At 37.9% G+C, this 23555-nt stretch overlaps 1 long non-coding RNA gene across 3 annotated transcripts in view; it reads left to right on the top strand.

Moving 5' to 3' along the window:
* LOC111095116 overlaps nucleotides 1-23555 on the top strand; it is a 35532-nt gene that overhangs the window by 8613 nt on the left and 3364 nt on the right. For 2 of the 3 annotated variants that reach the window (XR_005356604.1, XR_005356603.1), the window contains exon 3: nucleotides 2867-3030. This is a non-coding gene — a long non-coding RNA (uncharacterized LOC111095116). Of the gene's footprint in view, nucleotides 1-2866; nucleotides 3031-16454; nucleotides 16539-17155; nucleotides 18475-23555 lie in introns of those variants that run through there. The other variant, XR_005356605.1, reaches the window with a different exon arrangement.

Raw genomic sequence — 23555 nt, 5'->3', positions numbered from 1 at the left:
TGAGCTGAGATCCGAGAGTTGGATGTTTAACTGACTGAGCCACCCAGGCGGCCCGTAACATAAATCTATTTTAATATGAGGGGTATTTTAAAGATTATCCCTTAACAAGTTTGAAAATAGCATGTATCATTGTTGTATTAAAGCTCATAATCAACACAACCAGGAACACCTCTACAAACCTCACACCTTTGTGCATCTAACCCCTCTAGCAAGACTGAATAGCGAAGGAAGGAGGCAGGAAAGGAAAGGTACGGAAAGGGTTGGATGCTAGATTAGTCACAAGACTGGTCAGAATTTGTAAATTAGGTGAGTGTCTGTCACAGTCGATGATTGCATTTTCAGAACTCGTCAGACTGGAGGGAATTAGTTTGTCTGTGGTGTGATCTTAGGACATTATCTATGCGTCCAAAGGAATTGATATTGAAAGAGCTTGACTGTAGGAGGCCAATGTAGATAGTCTATAATCACAATTTGCTTGATAGTTTTTATGATTTGCTAGTGTATTTTGCAAGTCATGGTTTCTGCCTAAATTCCCAGTTCCCAGTTCCCGTCTGCCAACTTAATGATCAGCTCCTTAAAACCGGTGGTTTTAAAAGATTTAATTTGCCGCCATCTAGTGGGGGTATCCTTTCATTTTTCTATTAAATCTAAAAGAAATGGATTTAGACATTTTAAAATAGAGTTCACAGTGTGGTTTTGATTTGTATTTCCCTGATGGCAAGTGATGCAGAGCATCTTCTCATATGCATGTTGGCCATATCTATGTCTTCCTCTGTGAGATTTCTGTTCATGTCTTTTGCCCATTTCATGATTGGATTGTTTGTTTCTTTGGTGTTGAGTTTAATAAGTTCTTTATAGATCTTGGAAACTAGCCCTTTATCTGATATGTCATTTGCAAATATCTTCTCCCATTCTGTAGGTTGTCTTTGAGTATGCTGAGTGAAGTAAGTCAGTCGGAGAAGGACAAACATTATATGTTCTCATTCATTTGGGGAATATAAATAATAGTGAAAGGGAAAATAAGGGAAGGGAGAAGAAATGGGTGGGAAATATCAGAAAGGGAGACAGAACGTAAAGACTGCTAACTCTGGGAAACGAACTAGGGGTGGTAGAAGGGGAGGAGGGCAGGGGGTGGGAGTGAATGGGTGACGGGCACTGGGGGTTATTCTGTATGTTAGTAAATTGAACACCAATAAAAAATAAATTAAAAAAAAAAGAAAATGTAAACAAAGTTATAAGACACATCCCAATTTTGGAAATACCAAGTGTAGGAAAAACTGTCTTTGAATTTGCAAACAAATTTGTAAACAAAAAAATAATTTTGCATGGTTTCTGGAAGTTAACAAGTGACTGTCACATAAAATTTCAATATGGGCAGTGAAATATATCTACCAACTAAAGCAGTCCCTGAGAAATTAACCAATTCAAGGGCTTAAGATATTTCAAGAGATGAGTTTTAATTAAGCAATGAATGTTTATGAGATACTGTGAAATATCCTCCATATAATATCTATTTCAGCTAAAACCTCTAAACATATATGTAGAAAGAACAAATCACTAAAGTAACCTATTGAGGGTATTTCATTGAACTCTTTCTGGCAAGTGAGTCAATAAAGCAAAAAAAAAAAAAAACCATGATGGTACAAATTACTATAACGTAGCTGAATACAGGGGTGACTTTCCTATTAATAAATACAGAAGACTTTTCAGAAGTGAATCCTATATTAAGGAATGTAGAACTTCCCTTTAGTAAATGGCTCTGGTTTGCTTAGTTGCCCTGGTGAATGATTCTAGATTCCTCTCTGATTGAATGTAGTGACAGTTTCTAATGTTGCTTCCCATAATTACACAAACTTATTACATATTCTGCACTAACTATAAGATCTACAGGCGGTAGGCTGAAAGGGACTGCAATCGATTGCTAAAAATATTAAGTATATGGGTACCGAAAGTAGTAGTTCTCTCAACGATTACAAATATTTTACTTTATTTTATCTATTTATTTTTTGGCTTCCCGTGAGCCTCCAGTTTCTGAGGTTAAAAGTCTAACTGCTAGATAAATGAAATGCTGAGTGATTTTTAAACTCAGAGGAAAACAAACATGGGGGCATGAAGGAAGCATTATAAATGGAGAATTAAACCTAGACTTTAGACCCAGATCTTCTGCTTAGTTACTATGTCATGTTGGAGAATTTTTTAAAACATTCTTACCCTTAACTCTTCATTTGTAAAATGAAAATAATAGTTAACTCATTTGTAAGAGAATTGTGAGGGTTAGAAGCAATATGCTAAAAGTATCTAGCATGGCTCCTGGTATATAGTAGATACTTAAACAATGATGATTATTTATCAAATTGTTACAATTATAAACTGTATATTAAAAAGTACCTACTATGCATAGCCCTCTATAAGTCAGACCCTCAAGCAATGGGTAGCACTTGAGGGCAAAATATATCAGTGTATGACCTCACCAAAGGCCACAGTGAGAGGACAACACTTGAGAGCATCCTTAATAAACTTGAATAAGTGATGGTTTGTAAGAAATATAACATCCAAAATCAATGTTTACTATGAAGTACATTAGACATGAGGCTGAAAACACTTAGAGATAAATTTAAAAGCAGTAACAAAGAGTTTTTAGGCTTCCTGAGGCAACTTTCCAACAATAAATGACTCAGAAAGGGAATGAGCTGAGAAGAAAGGAGGTAGAGGAGAAAGAAGAAAGAAGAAGTTGTCATCCAGGAACGACTTCCTGACTGACATCTTTGTAGAAAGAGGGGGCACTCAGAAGTATCTGGGAGAGCTGAGTTCTACGATTTAGAATGTGTGATGTTGAAATAAACATAAAGTAATTTTTACTCATTAGCTAATGAAGCCTAGGAATTCAGTGTGCAAATGGCTGAGAGGATTGAAGTTGGAGACAGTAGAAGATTATTTAGGAGGTCAATCAATGAAGTAAGAAGCAGCTGAATGAGAAGATAGATGGTGAAGATCTTTGGAAATGAATTCATGTCGGAGATAATGCACTTTGTAAGTAACCCCAGATTTAAAATCATTCAGAATGATTGCTAGATTACACGTTAAAGTTTTAAAAACAAATAAAACATTAAAAAAACAAACAAATTATTAAAGAGAAGTGATTCTGACACTTGTTAAAACATAAAGGAAGACTTGGCAGGATGCCTGGGTGGCACAGTTGGTTGGGCATTCGACTCCTGGTTTTGGCTCAGGTCGTAATGTCGAGCTCTGTAATGGGCTCCACACTTGGAGAGGGTTCTGCTTGGGATTATCCCTCTCTCTCTTCCCCTCCCACTCATGCTCTCTTTCTCTGTCTCTGTCTCTCTATCTCTCGAATAAGAAGATCTTGATTTAAAAAAAAAAAGGCTTTGCAATAACGGTGAGAAATTGTGCTCAACTCCAAATACAGCAAAGCAAGTGGGAATTTACAGCTAAAGAGCAGACTGCAGGGGTCAGTAGATAGAAAATAATTAAGAGGAAAGAGACTTAAAGCATGACGGGATTCTTGCTAACAGGACTCTTGCTAAAAGCAAGCCAAGGACTTCTATATCAAAGATGGGGACAGAGAACTTGATCAGATATGGAGGGTGATCTGATATCAAGGGTAGGAAGATGATGTCTTAGCAGGATTCTTTGATAAGACTGGTTTAGACTAGTTGAAAAGAAGGCTCAGGGGAATCTGTCTAAAGTTTGGTCAAGGAGAAAGTCTTTGGAAGGATATTTGGTGCTTTGCTTCTGCTATGTGGATAAGACTCAATTTCTGCTACCTAAAACACATCTATTTTACTTGTTAAGTAGGCTCCATGCTAGGCATGGAGGCCCAACACAGAGCTTGAACTCGCAACCCTGAGATCAAGACCTGAGCTGAGATCCGAGAGTTGGATGTTTAACTGACTGAGCCACCCAGGCGGCCCGTAACATAAATCTATTTTAATATGAGGGGTATTTTAAAGATTATCCCTTAACAAGTTTGAAAATAGCATGTATCATTGTATTAAAGCTCATAATCAACACAACCAGGAACACCTCTACAAACCTCACACCTTTGTGCATCTAACCCCTCTAGCAAGACTGAATAGCGAAGGAAGGAGGCAGGAAAGGAAAGGTACGGAAAGGGTTGGATGCTAGATTAGTCACAAGACTGGTCAGAATTTGTAAATTAGGTGAGTGTCTGTCACAGTCGATGATTGCATTTTCAGAACTCGTCAGACTGGAGGGAATTAGTTTGTCTGTGGTGTGATCTTAGGACATTATCTATGCGTCCAAAGGAATTGATATTGAAAGAGCTTGACTGTAGGAGGCCAATGTAGATAGTCTATAATCACAATTTGCTTGATAGTTTTTATGATTTGCTAGTGTATTTTGCAAGTCATGGTTTCTGCCTAAATTCCCAGTTCCCAGTTCCCGTCTGCCAACTTAATGATCAGCTCCTTAAAACCGGTGGTTTTAAAAGATTTAATTTGCCGCCATCTAGTGGGGGTATCCTTTCATTTTTCTATTAAATCTAAAAGAAATGGATTTAGACATTTTAAAATAGAGTTCACAGTGTGGTTTTGATTTGTATTTCCCTGATGGCAAGTGATGCAGAGCATCTTCTCATATGCATGTTGGCCATATCTATGTCTTCCTCTGTGAGATTTCTGTTCATGTCTTTTGCCCATTTCATGATTGGATTGTTTGTTTCTTTGGTGTTGAGTTTAATAAGTTCTTTATAGATCTTGGAAACTAGCCCTTTATCTGATATGTCATTTGCAAATATCTTCTCCCATTCTGTAGGTTGTCTTTGAGTATGCTGAGTGAAGTAAGTCAGTCGGAGAAGGACAAACATTATATGTTCTCATTCATTTGGGGAATATAAATAATAGTGAAAGGGAATATAAGGGAAGGGAGAAGAAATGTGTGGGAAGTATCAGAAAGGGAGACAGAACGTAAAGACTGCTAACTCTGGGAAACGAACTAGGGGTGGTGGAAGGGGAGGAGGGCGGGGGGTGGGAGTGAATGGGTGACGGGCACTGGGGGTTATTCTGTATGTTAGTAAATTGAACACCAATAAAAAATAAATTAAAAAAATAAAAAATAAAATAAATAAAATAGAGTTCACAGGCTGTTACATTTGGTACTTACATTTTCCTTCAGGAAAATATTCTCGGTTATCAGCTACAGAATTATTTATGTTTCCAGGACTCTGTGAGAGTTGGAGTTACTATATTCGGTGTGCAGTAGTTTTTGTTTGTGCTTTGGTTTATGTTGTGCTTACTTTCACAGCAGTGCATAATATATTTATAAAACAAGTTCCAACACAGAAGGGTTTTTTTTTGTGTGTTTTTTTTTTCTTTTTTTATTCATGAGAGACAGAGACAGAGAGGCAGAGACACAGGCAGAGGGAGAAGCAGCTCCATGCAGGGAGCCTGATGTGGAACTAGATCCTGGGACTCCAGGATCATGCCCTGAGCTAATGTCAGGCACTAAACCGCTGAGCCACCCTATTTGTGTGATCAGTACTAATTACAGCAGTTCTACTTCTGCTATCGCTGCCTAGTACAGCTATGGATTCGTTCGTAATTAGAGTTAGCTAAGCAGAATAGTATTGATGATGTTAAACCATGGGCAACTATTAGCCGAGGGATCCCCCCCAACACAGAAGTTTTAAGGAAAAATGTTAAACTTTAAATCAGATGGTAAAATTTTCTTAACTAGGCATCAGGAATGCCTGATTTCCAAGCTTTTGAGGCTGGGATTGATTACACACAAATCGGGAACCAGGAGGGGGTGGTTAAACTGGCCCATAGACAGTTTTAGCAGATTGACTGACATTTTATGTAGGTAGTAATTTGACGGAGAGGGACATCTACTTCTCTCATTTCTGCAAGGCAAGAGGCCTTCTCCTATGTTACCCAGAAAGGCACACTGGGGACTCTTTCTGGTCACCCCATCTACCTCATCCCCAGGAGGGACTGATTTATCAAATTGGTGAAAGTGGTCAGGATCGAGCATGTGGACCCCAGGCCCACAAGTTATCTGTGCTCTTTACCTATGACAACGTGGTAAGTCTGATTCAGTGGGAGGAAATGTATTATTTCAGCTCCAAGCGCCAGCTGTGCTCTTCCATCTAGCCTTGCCAGCAGTACAGCCGATATTTTACTCCTCACCTTAAATGTTTTCAGAACTCAAAGGCACAAAGGGGGTTTAATTAGTATCACCATGGACCCCAGTATTTTTGCATATGGATACGTGAAAAGGACAATTGAATTAGAAGTAAAATAAACAGTGAAAGGTCCGGGGGGGGGGGTGCTTTGTGGGACTTGGGGATTTATCATAAATGGAGAACGAATAAATAAATAAATAAATAAAATAAATGGAGAATGAACGTGTTGGAGGGTCAGGCAAAAGAGAGAGATACTAAAAAGGTATCGAAGTAAATACAGGGGCTGAGGGAGTGACTGCTTACTTAGCTTGACCAAGTTGATTTTCTTCAAAGTGGGGTAGTTTCAAGAAACTCAGAGCAGGACACCTGTTTGTATTCATAGATGTTTCTACGTAATTCAGGTCCTGGGGCATATTATAAAAGCACTTTGTGGAGTGCTTGGGTGGCTCAGGCGGTTAAGCGTCCTACTCTTGGTTTTGGCTCAGGTCATGATCTCCTGGGTTGTGAGATCCAGCCCTAGTTGGTCTCCAAAGAGCAATTTGCTAGAGATGCTCTCCCTCTGCCCCTCCCCACATATGGGCACCCACTTGCAGGTGTTCAATTGTATGTGCAAGCGCGCAAGCATGCACACTCTCTCTCAAATAAATCAATCTGTGGGTGGAAAAGCCTACCTTTCTTTACATCTCTAGTAATCAGATAAAGAATCTAAATGACCAATGAAATTGAAAACTGGAAGAAGTGGGAATTTAACATTTATTGATCTACTGTGGGTCCCACTAAATAATGCATGTATATTTGGTGCACCTCTTATCCTCCTTCACTCTTCTGCTGTTCTTTTCTCCTCTCAAAGGGGCTGGCCCTGCAGGCTGCAGTTCCCAGGCTTTGTAAGCAACAGCTCCCTGTTAGATTGGCCAGTGGGAAGGTGGAAAGGTGGAAGAAATCAGGGTGTTTCTCTCCCTCTTTTTGTCATGGCAGCTTCTCTACCAACAGATCCATCTTCCACATGGATCCATTTCCTGCCATTCAACACCAGCCAGTGAGCTTCAGGAACACTGCCTTCTCTTTCTGTGTCCATCCAGCAGGAATGGTGGAGCAGTTTCTTGCTCTTGCTAATTTCTGGAGGGCCTCACTGTTCCCTACTTGGTTTTTCAATCTTTCCATTATCTATTACCAATTCCTGGTATTAACTTCTTTTTGTAAAACCATGTACAGTGGTCTCTGGTTTTGTTTTCCTCTTAGGACCCTGACAATATATACAAAATACATATATATGTGTACATATAGTTCGATTCTGATTCTGATTCCATCTCCAACTCCTTCCTAGGAAAGCGTCTTTGGCAAGACAGAGGGAAGTGACGCAGACTCTTTTAGGAGCACTATGTTATGTGATATAATTGAGCTTTAAGAAGAGGTCTATATTAGTAAGAGAAAGTGTTGACTTACGGTTGCTTTGGTTTGAGTGCTCTGAAGACCTGCCCTACCTAGATAGCACCATAGCATCACTAATAGAAGTCTCTAAGAGGGGAGACTTGTAGGTGGGGAGAAAGATGAAGTCCTGAGGGGGCTGGCAGGGAGGATGGGGAGACAGGAAGGTCTCCTCACTCTAGGAACAACTGATCTCTTATCTATAATCTCATGTTCATTGTCTCCTCAGCCCTGGGATTGAGAGAGAGGATGTGGGAAACCCAGACTTTTTTACTTGGAGGTTCTCTCCTTCCAAGAATTTTTTGGGATATTTCTTAGCACATTCTACAAATCTCTACTGTCAAAGTATGATTTTTATGATGAAATATAAAGTGAAAATGTTGAAAATATTGCTCACCCAAATGAAGTTAGCAGTATCAAATATTTAGTTATCTCATTAATAAGGGAACCAGCAAGATGGTGACACTGGTTCAAAAAACGAATTGCAAAAAATCAAAGTGTTTATAGTGGCTTAAAGGTAGGAGAGTAGAATAAGAATAGTAATTAAAATATAAAACTTGTTAATATTCTGCAGGGCACTAAAACTGCAACCCCTGGGGTTCATCTCTTTCTATCAGACAGAAATCATTTCATCTCTTGAACAAAATTCATTTGTACTGCTATCAGAAAATAATTATGCATATCAGCTTCTACAAGTTAATAACAACCTTTATAGAGACATGAGTTATCATTATCATTCTTAAAATAACAAGTCAAGCCAAAGTACTCACCTCTAGAGAATTAGATAATATTTCTGTGAACTTCAGTACCTACCATGACACTGAAGTGAAGCCCAGTAATCTCTTTTGCCTATTTCAAAGATTTGGATACCTCTTCTGAACATTTGCTTGAAACCTGAACTGACCTCTGATTCGAGTATGGCCCATCTCTTACGAAGGTTGCCACTGACTGACCTGAAGCCAGCTTTCCCCAAGCTGTCACACTTCTCTCCCAACAAGTTAACCTCCAATGTTGATTCCAGCTACAGTGACCAATCATCCAGATTCTCCTGGGTCTGAAAGATTTCCTGAAATATGGGAACCTCAGGAGTAGAACCAGAAAATTCTGGGCAAACCAGGACAAGTTGGTTATCCTCACATATCCTCACAAAAGCCCATTCCCAATTCCACAAAAAAAAAAAAAAAAAAAAAAAAAAAAGATAATATAAACCAAAATTCTACTGTAGTCTTCAGCGTATTAGAAGACAGAGTTAGTAAAACAAAACAACAAAAAATTCTCAAAACTAGACATTACAAATAACCGTTCCAAGAATCCCCACCAAACTATTCCAACATAACTGCCTGTGAACTTCTCTACCCTTAGTTCCCAGCATCCTGCCATATTATATTTAGCTCCTACTCATATGAGTCTCCTTCAGCATGACTGTCCTGCTCAGAATTCAGGACCAGGACTCCCCCAAGGACTCCATAAGAAGTTAAAATGGAGAGTTTTTCATTTTGAAAGGGAACAAACTTCAGAGATGTGGCTCCATTTCTTAGTAGGAAAAACCTTTATTTATAATGCAGAGTAATTTCCCTCCTCACTATACTATATTCCTTCATTTCAGGATGGAATATTGGCTTACCATAGGAAAAGCCCTACTAAACTGTTTAGATTTCTCCCCTAAAACAAAAGAAATAGCTGATCTCAAATCTTCCCCATTTATAGAAACAACAACAACAAAAAAAAAAACTGCTTGTAAATTTAAAATTGTAGGATTTTCCCTTCTCACAATATGTAGTATTTTATATTTTTCAAAGATGGTTGCAATAATACATACCACCCAACAAACTCTATCACAATGTGTCATTGGCAGCTCTTCACCGAGAGGTGGGATCTATGTATCTTCCCCCTTGAATGTGAGTGGGCTTTGGACTACATCCAGAGTGAAGCCTGCTACCTTCTGAGACTGGATCCTAAAGCAACTTGATACCTACCATCCCCAATACAAAAACAAAACAAAACAAATATACATCTATATCATATAAATATATATATGTACAAAATAAATATATAAATACATTAAAATAATTTTTAAATGTTGACCAGGTACACATAACAAGCTAAAGAACTTGTTCACATATAGAGGTAGATAGGGATGCAGAATCAATCCTCTCATCATCCTTAATTATTTCTAATGATCGATCAGCTGAAAACTTAATTAAGTCCTCCTTCAATTCTGTTGAAAGTAAAGAATGAGAAATTACCAGACTTGCAGAAAAACATAATTTAACTCGTTAGTGTCACTCATCATCTCAACACTGACAACCCTGTTTTAGATAGTCACTTTATTTGGCACTGGAGAATTTCCCTCAAATAAGGAATGACCACTTTACTTACACTTCATCAGCTCTAATTTATTGCTTTTTCTTAATCTTGCAACAGAAGTTTTTATTAACTACTTCAGAAAGAATCCATTAAAAGTGTCAATAATCCTTAGAATATTTGAGTAGTTAAACTAAACTAAGTTTCCACTGAGAGTATTTTTTTGTCTATTTTATAGTAAAAGACAAGCTGGCTTTTGGCTTTTGGAATTGTGCTCTTTCGGTTCATGCTTCCATTAATTTCTGAATCTGTGTTTTGATTCATGAATTTTTAAGAGGGTGTTGAGAGAAAGAAACCAGAACCTTGCCTGAAACCATGCCATAAATCTAGGGTATTCCACAGTGAAACAGCACCTCTGGGGAAATCTTCTTACTACAAATAATATTAACCTTCAGGAAACGCCATTTTCTACAGTCTTGAGGACAGCAGGTTTAACCACCGTCTATTGCATGTCATAGTAATTCAAAGGGGTATTGCAAAATTTTGCTAGAAATCAGTTCTCAGAGTTGCAGTAAAGACCCACTTGTCCAAAATAATGGGGAAAAAATGTACAGTCATGGTGGTATGAGCCACAAAGAGGGAGGTATTGCTGGTACAATCAGCCTGTCTTCTTGGCATTTCAGGCCATGGCCATGCCTGGACAAAGGGAGGGAGAGAGTACCGGTAGGTGGGAAAGAGACAGAAACATTTTGAGCGGGAAGTGGGGAAATGTTAAAAGTTTAGTGAGTTAAGGGGTGCCTGGGTGGTTCAGTCAGTTAAGCAGTTAGGTGTCTACCTTTGGCTCAGGTCATGATCCTAGAGTCTCAGGATCCAGTCCTGCCTCAGGCTCCCTGCTCTGCAGGGAGTCTGTGTCTTCCTCTGCCCCTCCCCTGCACCTGCATCTGCTTGCTCACACACTCTCTCAAGTAAATAAAATCTTAAAAAAAAAAAAAAAAAAAAAAAAGTTTAGTGATTTACATGAAGAAAGAATTAGGCGCATTATTGTGTTACTTTAAGATTTGAGGTACTGTTGGTCATTGATGTGTCCAAAAGGGCAATAAGTCTCTTTGTCTACAGACAATGTAAATAGAAACTTCTATTCATTGAATTTCTTTTTTGTCTTTTTATATTTATACCTTTGTCCTAGCTTGTTACAGCATTAATCTTGTCAGTAAAAATTCCTGCCCTGACAATATAAATATTTAACATCTCTGAACTTCCATTTCTTTATTTGTAAAATATGGAGATTAATGCCTAATTCGGTACAAGGTAAAAATTAAAATTATGGGTATTAAAACCTACTACAGCCCAAACACACTGTAGGTGTTTGGTAATTGATGAAAACAATGGTCATTATTAGGGTCAACTAGAAATTCGTAGGCAAAATCCCTCATGCAGTACATAACACAAAAAGTTGGAATTCATAAGGAGTTATTATCCCCGGGCAGAGTACTTCTTGTTCAAGTTATTTCAGTTGAACGCATAAGCTACACATGAACCCATGTGTAGGTAAGCATTGTTCGTTGTTGTTGTTGTTGTTGTTGTTGTTTAGCATTGTTCTTTTGTGAGGGGAAAAAAGGCAATTCTACTCTCCCACCTTGCCAGTCCTCTACTACTCACATTCCTACACATGGGCAGATCACCAGAACCAGGCCTACATCTCTCACCATGAAGACAGGAGTAATGGTGTGATTAAGGCAAGGTTTAGGAGGAGTCCTGTAAATATAAACCAGGAAAGGTAGGTGGTGAACAGAATTGTGACGATTTCTTCCCTCAAAGGAAACTTGGTTGGGAGTGTAGGAAAGGCCTATCAATAATATTAACAGTTCAGGTCTGAAGAGTTGCTTCAGCTCTAAAACCTAGCACTAAAAATACCACTTGACATTAGTGATCTTTCTGACCATTGGCTTCTAGATACAGGCTCTGTTGAGTTTGGGGAATTTGTCAAATGGTAATATTGTAATTTTGGAGGGTTGATATGAGCTCAAGTTGGAGGACTTTAAGATTCCCATCAATGTCTGCGTGCATTAGGATCAGGTCTTCCAAGTCTGTGTTAATTTTCTAGGGCTGTTGTAACAAAGTGCCACAAACTGGATGGCTTAAGCAACAGAGATTTATTGTCTCACAGTGCTGAAGACTAGAAATCTAACACTAGAAGTTTGTCAGCAGACTTGATCCCTTCTGAAGGTTGTGGAAAAGAATCGATGCTACCAGTCTCTCCTAGCTTCTGATGGTTTGCTGACAATCTATGGCCTTTTCTGAATTGTACCAGAAGCCTCAACCCTATCTCTGCCTTCACTTTCACATGGCATTGTTCTGTGTGCATATCTGTGTCTAAATCTCCCATTTTTAAAAGGGCTCCAATCATAGATTAGCGGCCACACTACTTCAGTATGAACTTATCTAAACTAATTACATGCACAATGACTCTATTCCCTCTAAGGTTACATTCTGAGGCGCCAAGGGTCAGGACTTGAACATATAAATTTTGAGGGTGTAAAATTCAGCCCTCAATAGGATCCTTTTAATTATCATCTGTAGCTGTAGTCTCCTAGACAAACCCGTGTCATTATAGAGAAAGGAGTGAAAGGCCACTGAAATAGGAATATGTGAGTACACTGCAGACAGCCAGCACCAGTTTATTTTTCCGTGGGGTGAACTAGTCAAAATAATAAGGGATTCATTGGAGAAAAGAGTCGCGAGGGTTAGGAGACAATTATTCATGAGTCTTTCTCATTACTCTGTATCTTATGTAAAGTGAACAAACTGAAGAGGGCGTAAATGTTGAGGAGTTTTAACGTGTTAAGGATTTAGAAACATGATTCTGAAGACCTGATGTTAAGTATTTTATGAAGATGGTGAAAAAAGTACCCAAGACAAAGGTAAAATTATTTTTCCATGACTATTTATTTGCAATTGATCCCCAAATATATAATATGGAAAGTCAAAAATAGTGATTTGCCTAAAGAATAAAGGACAGGCGATGAAGTGCTTGGTAGTGAATAATGGAATTGAAGGGACAAAGATTCATCAGGTAATTGGCAGAGTTCAGATAAAAATAGAAACATTTAGTATTATCTTGGGAGAGACCAATAAATTGGAATGAATAATGACCTTTTAAATGAGGAGATTAAATTTGACATTCTATAAAGATACTTGTTACATGGGTATCCGAGAAGGTTCTCCTGGATATGGAATATAGTGAGACTACTTTGCTATTTGGAGTCTAAAACCTATTAATTTTCAGAAACAAATTCTGCTCCTGCAGAGACCATTGGATTGCTCTTAAGAATTGTTTGGCATTGTAGGTTTGGTTTGGCTTTGCATGGTTCCATCAACTCTTCTTTATTTCCCCTCCCCATCTTATCATTATCCAATACATTCAAAGTGGTTGCCTTCAAAGTTAGGGCTATTTAGGCAAAAGTACACGTGGCCAGTTGTCAGTAGTTAGCTATATATCACACCTCACTAAACACGGCTGAATTTCCAATCAAAGCAGTTACTGATTCAGCAGCACTATCAGAAGCCTTTGCCCTGACATGTCAAAGGACACATATGAAGTGACATTTTGTGAAAGAAAAAAATAAATGCATGTATGTTACATAAGCTTGACTCTTGCCTCAAGGAAAAAATTAAATATTAAATGCATATACTGAATTTACAGGTCATCCTAGAAAAGTGGTTGTGTGTGTGCACATGTGTCTGCACTTGTATGTTAAATCAAATGCTTTGATTCTAATAGATCGAATTTTTCTCCAAGAAACAAATCTTGCTCCACAAAAATACCTCACATTATTCTAAAAGCTCTGATCAATCAACATTGCGTTCACACAATGTGGAAGGATTGGCTTCTCTGTTTCTTTTTCAGTGAATCTAATAACAGTTTTGTTTTTCTTATTTTTTTAAATTTTAACTCATTTTTTCTAGTCAGTTGTGGCATAGTATTAGGGCTAGTTTTCAATAACCATTAATCCATTCGCTCAATAAGCATCCTGAGTGAGAGAAAATAGAGTGATTAAAAATATGCGTTTGGACACTAATCTTGACTCCATCATGATCCAACTCTGAAATGTTTCAGTGCCTTGGTTTCCTCAAATGTAATTTAAGAATAACAATACTACCTCTCTCATAGAGAGGTTGCTGTATTAATTGAGACATGCATATTCCCTAGTCTAAAAAGCTATTGCTGGAGCAGTGGGGTGGGAATAAGGAGTTAGGTCAATGCAAGGCTCTAAGGACTGCAGACGGAGTAGATTTCCTTAGAATCAAGAGTATGTTTGGCAGATAAGGACTGACACTGCAGTAAGAGAACAGCACATAAATGCATGCCAATATATAAAATGAGAGCACATTTGGGGAAATTCAATACATTTTCCTGGCTAGAATAAAAGTGAGTCTAAAGAAAGAGTGAAAAAAAAAAAATAAGCATGGAGAAGGGGTGAGCTCACTTATCTTTAGGCATGTTTTATATACAGTATAATATATGTTGCAATAAGGTTATATTATACTATTTTAACTTTAAACAGCTTACTTATATTGATCACCTGAAACAAATTAAGACTCATCATAAATAACCAAAAAAACATGTTTTTATTTTGCTCCTTTAATGAAGATGATAATGAACAGGTTAACTACTGTTCCTCTTCACTATCTTGCTTTCTGGAAAAATAAGAAAATAGGGTCCAGCAATATCTATTGCAGTTACCATTGTCATGAAATACCTGAAAGTACCTGAAGATTTTGGAATTTCAAACAACTGTGACTTATGAGGGACACACATTGCTTTTCCTCCTCTGGCAGCTGAATCCTCTGTTTCTTGGGGGAATTGCATGGTCACCCACTTGATGTGATTCCAACCACGTGTAAATCCCAACCAACCCAGGTTGGTCAAGCAAGCACCACAGTCCTCTGGAATTAATGATTATTCCAGGAGCAGACACTCGACCCAAGCAGAGCACTTAGTTCTTTTCTGGCAATTAATATGAACCCTGGATGATAGGAGCTCTCCTTCCAATTATACAACTCTGCTGTCTCCAAGGTCAACATTGACACCACATATAGAAAGCCTGCCTGAAGGGAAAAATAGAGAAGAGCAGAGACAAGAGATGGAGAAAAAAAAAATGTCCAGCATAGAATCAAGTCCTAAACCAGCACCAATCATTCGGATTATCAGTTATATTTGCCAATAAACTTACTTTTTGTTAAACCAATTTAATCTGGGCAGCCCTGGTGGCTCAGCAGGTTTAGCGCCGCCTTAAGCCCAGGGCCTGATCCTGGAGACCCAGGATCGAGTCCCACGTTGGGCTCCCTGCATGGAGCCTGCTTCTCCCTCTGCCTATGTTTCTGCAACACTCTCTTTCTCTGTGTGTCTCTCATACATAAATAAATAAATCTTTTTTAAAAAAAAATTAATCAAACTTCTGACCCTAGCAAAAAAACAATTTAATCGAACTTCTGACCCTAGCAACCCAAAGACAATATAGATGATCTAAAATATGAAAATTTTTATCAGGACAACTGAATAGATAAAATAAAACAGGCATCTCAGAATATTTTATCTGTAGTAGCCCATTTCATGTATCTTATTAAACATATCAATAAAAAGTTCTACTATATACACTTACTTAAAGGAGTCTTGGGAGAATCCAACAAAGAAAAGCCCATCCCTAATTGGAATCACCTGTGCTTAGTAAACTCAATAGGAACTCTGATATTTTTCTTTCAGAATTCACCTAAGGCAAGGTGATTAAGGGTAAAGATTTTAAAGCCCTACCACAAAGTTTTGCCACTTACTAGCTATGTGACCCTCACCAAGTCAATTAACCTCTTTGTACCTCGGTTTCCTCTTTCATAAAATGGGTATAATAATTGTTCCTATCTCAGGGCACCTGGGTGTCTCAGTAAGTTAAGCATCTGACTCTTGATTTCAGCTCAGGTCATGACCTCAGGGTTGTGAGATCAAGCCCCATGTCAGGCTCTGAACTCAGTGGGAAGTCTGCTTGAAATTCTCTCTCTGTCTCTCTCTCTGTCTCTCTCTCTGTCTCTCTCTCTCTCAAAACAAACAAATAATAATCATTCCTTTTTCAGAAGGCTATTATAAAGATTAAACAAGTTAGTATACATAAGATTCTTAGAGCAGGGCTGGGCATATAATAAACAAAATGTTTAAAAAGAAGATGATGCTACTTGTTAAGCTGTGGTATAGAACTGCAAAGCACTTTTTAAATGAATACAAAGAATAGTCTTCATAAAATTAATATATTCACTAACATTCCTGTTGAATGGTGAATTTTAGATTAATGAAGTTTATATATCTCTGTTTCTCTTTCAATTATTACCTGTTTTGTATACTTTTTTGTTACTGAGGTAGTCCAAAAATTAACATCTAAATTTGCGTACTTAATCTGAATCATTTAACAACTAAATTGCTTCCTAAGAACTTAATTTAAGGCAGACTATAGGAATCGTTAACTCAATTAAGATCCAAAAGTCAGTGGAAGTAATTACACTGGTCCTTCCATAGTGAACTCTGGCATGGGAAAATCACTTGGCAAGGCCCTGCCCTATTCTCAACACTGGACAGGGAAGGAGCTACTCACCAAGTTCAGTAAGTAAACAGATATTAGTCCACTGTAGTTAAGCCTTGAGCTATAAATTGTATTTGTAAGTAAATTATAATTGGCAAATTATAGGCCAATTTAGCAGTTTTAATATTTACTAAAAACTTTTTAAAAAGCAACACAAAACTAAACACTTAAAGAGGCAGAAAACCAGCATTGTCACTTACTAGGTAAGAGACTTTAGTCAAATCATATAATCTCACTGTGTCTCAAGGTCCTTATGAAATAAATACAATCCTCACCCGTAGTCAAAGCAATGACTGCTGTATGGTTCAACAGAAATAATTTTGATCAGCTTTTTTAAAGCTACGTGATGCGATTGCAAACCAGCTCTTCTACGTGACTTAGAATCTTCCAGGCAATTTTAGCGGTGCTAATAAGCAGCTCCGTTGCTCTGACACACACACAGAACTATTTCCATTTTACAATGAGTAAACTGAGACATAACAATGATAAAGAATGGTTCCAAAATGACTCACAGAGCAAGTTAGGAGTCCAGATTCAAATCCAGTTTGAACTGTCATAAAAATGTTGTTTGCCAAAAAAAAAAAAAAAAAAAAAGTGTTGTTTGCCTAACCCAGATGCCTTCTCTCGTTTTCTTCAGGCCTCACCACTAATTCCAGCCATGGCTCTGGTGATCAGTTAAGGATTTATTTGACTCACTCATGTTGACAACACCTTGCCTCAAGCAACACCCCCCCCCCCCCCAGAGCCTTCCAATTCTGTGCCCTTAGAGTCCTGCAGGATCAGCACACACCCAAGTGCAACTGGGGAGTAGTTAACCCCCAATTACCCTCCATCAGTGCAGTATGAGAGCAAAGGGCAAAGGCTTTGTCCTGTGCACCCTCAGGTAGACAGTGCTGGGATAGTCTACACTTCCTGGGAAGGATGGAGCCCTTGGGACCTCAGCCAATGGCCATCTCAGTAACTCAGCTTTGTCTCAGCCTTCCCTGCCTCCCTGTTTGGTGTCACCCTCACTGCTATCATTCTGCCTCCCAAACAACCACGGACACACAAACCCTTTCCTCAGACTCTGCTTTTTTAGGAGATGTCAAATTAAGATATGGATTAACTGAGGAATTATAGATCAAATTTCAACCAAATTAAGAACACTAATACCAGGCACTAATAATAATATAAAAAATGAGCCTTATTATTTTAGGTGTAGTACATAAAACAAAGAAAGACAGACTTGGCAGAAAGGACTCACAGTTCTGGTCACAGGAGAATGGATTTCGCCATCTGGATATTCTTACTCAGGGTGGATGGGATAGTGATGAATATTACAATCATGAGCCTCTTAGGCAAAACTCCATCTCCACCGGGCTTCCTTATTAATGATTTATCTTATTTTTACAGAGAATACTAGCAGACAAGTAGGGCCTCAAAGCATAATTAGATCAAACAAAATATTCTCAACACCTCTACACTCACGTAAGTGCCTCCCTTGCACGTGTTCAGGCTCCCAGCTCCTATTAATTAAAATAGGCCTGCTTGTGATGCATCTCCTCCGAAGTCGACAAAGCAGAGAGAAATGGAGCCAAAGTACAAAGGGACGATTGTTTCTCTTTGCTCATTTAAGATCCAGTTGGTCCATTCGGATTACTTTTCTTAGGAAAAAGTTTGACCAAAGTTAGAAATCAAATTGTGTCTGTGATGGGGTCATTCTGGCCAGCACAGTGGTCCTTCCCTCAGGTCTCTCGTAGGTTTGGGGGCCACCATTCTGAACATCTCCACGTCACTTTCTCCTCTGCTTTCTGAATAAGGAGAGAGCCTTACTGCTGCTCATGGAAATATTCCCACATTTGCTGGACTTCCCTTATCTTAGGCTCTAACATTAAAAAATCACAAGGAGAACCATATGAAATATTCCACATGATGCACTACTATCTCCTATTGTTTAAATTCTTATGAAGGCAAGAGTTTGTGGGGATTCATTATTAAGGTGGTTGCTGCTAAACTATCAATAAAAGTGCTCACTGGCATAAAATTAGGATGTGCTGTTAATCTCCCTGTCATGAGGGTTCCATTTATAAAGCTGGGATGATAAGATCTACTTCACGCAAGATGAAATGAGAAATCTATATAAGACTCTTGGCCCAAAGTTTGATATATTCTCATTGTTCAAAGTATGTAATAAATATTCAATCCTCTCCTTGATATACAGAAATGAGAGCCTTTTGTTACTCCTGATTCTAGCAATGTGCATAGTATTACTAAAATTGAATAACAATGGCTATCACTTGTACTTATTATTTGTCAGGCACTTTGCAAAGCACTTTTCATGTGCTTTGTCATTTAACTCTATACTCCGTGCATTAGACATACATATCCCACTTTTGCAGATATAGAGAAAAGGAGGCAAGAGATGTACTTAATTTACAAAGAACGCACAGCTAACCAGAATTCAAGCAGATCTAACACAAAAACCCAAACTACTAACCAAGCGGATACTTATAAATATCACTAAATTACCAGTTGGTTAAAGACTTAACACAACTTCCAACGAAAAATAACCCAGTGATAACCACTAGAAGAGCATTCTAATAATACAAGCTGAAAATCCTGTCAAATTAATTAGAAATTCTGTTCTTTCATAGATACTGATTAACAAGTGAAACCCGTTGGTAGGAATGTAAACTGGTACAGCCACTGTATAAATAGTATCAAGTTTCCTAAAAAAAAAAAAAAAGAACTAGAAATACCGTAAAATCCAGTAATTTCACTACTGGGTATTTACCCAAAGAAAAAGAAAACACTAATTTGAGAAGGTATATACACCCCTATGTTTATTGTAGAATTCTTTACAACAGCCAAGATGTGGGCAACCTAAGTGCCAACCTATAAGTGAATGGATAAGGAAAATGTGATACACACACATACATGTACACACATGCAATGGAATATTATGCAGCCATAAAAAAGGATGGGATCATGCCATTTGAGACACATAGATGGACCTAGAGAGGATTATACTAAGCAAAATAAGTCGGACTGAGAAAGACAAATACCCTATATTTCACTCATAAGTGGAATCAAAAAGAAAAAGAATGAATAAACAAAAAAGCAGCACTAAAGGTATAAATACAGAGAACAAACTGATGGTTGCCAGAGGGGAGGGTGGTGGGAGGTTTGGCAAAATAGGAGAAAGGGAAATAGAAGAGGAAGCAGTCTTCCAGTTCTGGACTGAATAAGTCACAGAAGTAAATGGTACAGCCTATAAAGAATGCAGTCAATGATATCAGAATAGCAATTTAACAAGACAGAGGGCAGCTACCCTCGTGGTGAACACAGCACGGTGTATGAACGGCCAAGTCACTAAGTTGTACACTTGAAGCTAATGTAACATAGTGTGTCAATTATACTCAAAAAGGAAAAAATTTAAAATGGATAAATACTGATTACTCAACATGCTTAATCAATACAGATGTTTCATATGTTAGAAAGTTCACAAAATTTCAAGCTCGAAATTAATTATGTCTGGTAGAGAAAAGGGGCAAATGTAGAACTGACTGGTAGGGCATTGAGCGTGATGTTGACTAATAGGATGGTTTCAAATGTGTTCCTATACCCTTTAGCACCACCACCCAGAAATACCCTTTTTAACACAAAGCTGTAAGAAGCTGCTTGCCTGTTTGTTGCGGGGCAGGGGGTGGGTGGGTAGGGTGGAAAAGGGGAGGTTCTATTGGTATGTTTTACCCATTCTGAAATATTCTATTGTTTTTCTAAGTGACATCCTACTGCACTGAAGTCAGTTTATTCCTAAAGAGTGGTTCTCAGCTGTGACCACATACTGTAATTCTCTGGGGAACTTTAATAAATGCCTGGGTCTCATCCTTGGAGACTGCGATTTAATTGGTGTGGAGTGTGATTGGGGCATTGGGAATTTTTTTTTTTTGAAAGAGAGAGAACATGTGTGTGTGTGTGTGTGTGTGTGTGTGTGAGCAGAGGGTGGGGGGAGAGGGGCAGAGGAGAGAGAGAGAATCTTTAGCAGACTCCACGCTCAGCACAGAGCCTGACACAAGACTGGATCTCACCACCCCGAGGTCACTACCAGAGCAAAATCAAGAGTTGGAGGCTTAATGGAAGAGCCACTCAGGTGCCCGTGGGCATCAGGAATTTTTTTGAAGCTTCCAGATGTGTGCACTGTGCAGCCAACGTTGAGAAGCATCGTCCTAAAGCCTGTTACATTCCACTTACCTTTGTATAGGTTGGCTTTCCCTAAGGAAAATAACATTCTGGTTGACTCAGCTTTACTCTCCAAGTAGATGCGAGGAGCTATGCACTCTGCAGAGCTCCTGCCCTTTTTGCTGCTCTGTGCAACACACCTGCTGGTTACTTGGCCTTGGTCCCAGAGGGGCTTCACAGAGACGTGCACTGCTTTACTTACACGAGATGGAATTGCTTGCGACATTGCTCTGCTCACCAAACGAGCACTCTTCCAATTTACAATGCCAACTAAAGGAGTCAGCTGGTTTTCCTCAGAATAAATTGGATACTAGGGATGAGTCTCCTAAATACAAGGGTCATGCTACAGCAGAGCTCGTTAGCTCCAAACACCTGGGTTTCTCAAAGCCAAGAGATATGTTCTAAAAGTTGAAATTCCACATCTTTGTAATTATCTAATGCACATTCATTGAATCCAAGAGTTGTTAACCTGGTAACCAATAGCCCTATGACAGAAGATATTCATGGTATACTCAAGTTTTAATGACATTGCTTCAGAACCTTGGAACATTTCAAATACATGATGACAATTCAGCATTTCTGCTATCATGTGTACTTGTATATTGTTTCAGAAAGCTGAAATGAAAAAATATATCCTTTCTAATTTCTTCCGGGAGCTGGTTAACAGAAGGAAGTTCTTTTTAGATATTCTAACTGCTATCCACCTATTGAATTTCTGCTTTCTAAAGGAAGGTGGTAAATGATCTGGAATAGTTTAAAATAGTATAGGAATTACCTTTTGTCAATTCCCAGCAGTCAAAAATCACCTAGAATACACCTGCATTCAGCACAAGTAGGTGCTTCACTAATGACCTGCAAGACTGCATACCTTAGGGAAATGGGTCTATCAAAAGTAGGAAGCTGGGAAAGAATTTTGCAAGGTTTGGGAGACTGGCATTAGAAATAGGATGGTGTAGGCAAGATTGGTCAATTCATAAACTAGGGAATTACTAGAGTAGTCAGTGGTTCTTCTTTAGAGAATTCCTGAGGAGTTGCTATTGGATCAGATTGCCTGTGGTCTTACCCTTAAATGTAATGGGTCTGAACAAACTGGTGTTATATCCATAACAGACCTCATAGTTTCACTCAGAAGCAAACTTATCTGTTTTGCAAGGCATGATGCAGTATCCTTCGAGAAGTTGTGGTTTCTGTTTCAATTCTCAGTTCCACTATCACAAACTAGCTGTCAGCAGGGTCATTTTCACTATAAACAGATCAGAGCCTTATAACCATCTAGTCGAGGCCTGATGATTTTTCAATGGTAAATCTTTAATTACATTTCTGATCTCCCCTTTGGATATAGACGTTGTACTTTCCAAAACACTGATGAAAGAGTAAATTAAGTGATTCCTGATGGTATTAATGCTTCAGAAAGGCCTTTCCTGACTAATCTAAAGTAGTCTCATTTCCTAAACCAAGGATCTGAGGTTCAAACGTGAGCACACACTATCCCATTACTCAACTTTATTGTCTATACCGCATTTATCATCATTTGAAAGTATCTTATTTATTCATTTACCTGTCATCTGGAAACCTAAGATCCACACAACAGATGCTCATGACTATGACTGTGATCCCAGGGCATCAATAGGACTTACCACAAAATTGGTGCCCAATAAATATTTGTTAAATGAATACAATATTCATGTAACCTGATCATTTATTAAACAGACTTATTTCAGGGAGTTAATAGACAATCTAAATATACATTTTATATTATCTTTAAATAGTTTTTAGGAAGCTACATTGTCAGTATTATTGAAAAGTATATGGAATATCCTTCCTAAAAATTTTTATTTTCCTTTTTTTGTAGCTACAAAAGAACCAGAGTAATTTGATAAGATCTCATGAAGTTATTGGGGCAAAAAATAATTTCTGGTTCAATAGATTAATCATGAGAAATATATTAAAGTTAGATGGATCTAGCAGCATCACCAAAATAAAATAATTAGAGGTTCATGTGACTACAAAAGTCCATTTATATATTCTGAAGAGTTTCTTCATTAGGAAATATATATACTTTAATAGAAATATTATTTATTATAAATGTGAAATTCTACATCAAAAGAGAAACAAAATATGAGGCTATGCAGCTGTCAGTTTTCACTTAATTTTTTTTTCATGGACTAAGGAGAATAAAAAGAAAGCAAGCTTTCCTTTCTGTCACTTTCTCTTTTTTAAATTGAAGTATACATTGACATATAATGTTATGTTAGTCTCAGGTGTACAACGCAGTGATTCAACAATTCTATACACTGTACAAGGTCTGTAATAATTTTGTATGGTGACAGGTAGTAACTATACTGAACTTTTTCTCTTAATTCACAAATTAGTTTTTAAATTAGAATTAGCTATCCCAAGGAGGAAGAATATTCTTCTTCCTAGACTTTCAAAATAAGTTGTATTTTTTAACTATTATTTTTTTAAAATCTCTGGTGAATCTTAATATGTATTTCCCTCCAGTTCACTAATGTGTATGTCTTTTAATATCAACAAACTTGGTGCAAAGTTGGCCCTGAATTTGTTAAAATTGTTAACTTCTAGATAGACACTTCTAGAAATCACCTTTTTCAACAGCTGAAGATTGGTAACAGCTACTGAGAATAACAAATATGTGAACCGGTAATATTACCTGTTGTCTATGACCTAGGTATAAAACCTTCTCTGTAAAATAAAAAATTAAATTAAATTAAATTAAAAATCTTCTCTGTAAAGACTTAATCAACTTTTTCTAATTAAGGGTTAGAACATATATACCTCGAAGATATGTCAAATCT

Source organism: Canis lupus, chromosome 3 (genome assembly GCF_011100685.1).
Source record: "Canis lupus familiaris isolate Mischka breed German Shepherd chromosome 3, alternate assembly UU_Cfam_GSD_1.0, whole genome shotgun sequence".
Lineage (NCBI taxonomy): Eukaryota > Metazoa > Chordata > Mammalia > Carnivora > Canidae > Canis > Canis lupus.
Note: the sequence above shows the minus strand (reverse complement) of the source record. Positions and strands in the feature narration are given on the sequence as shown.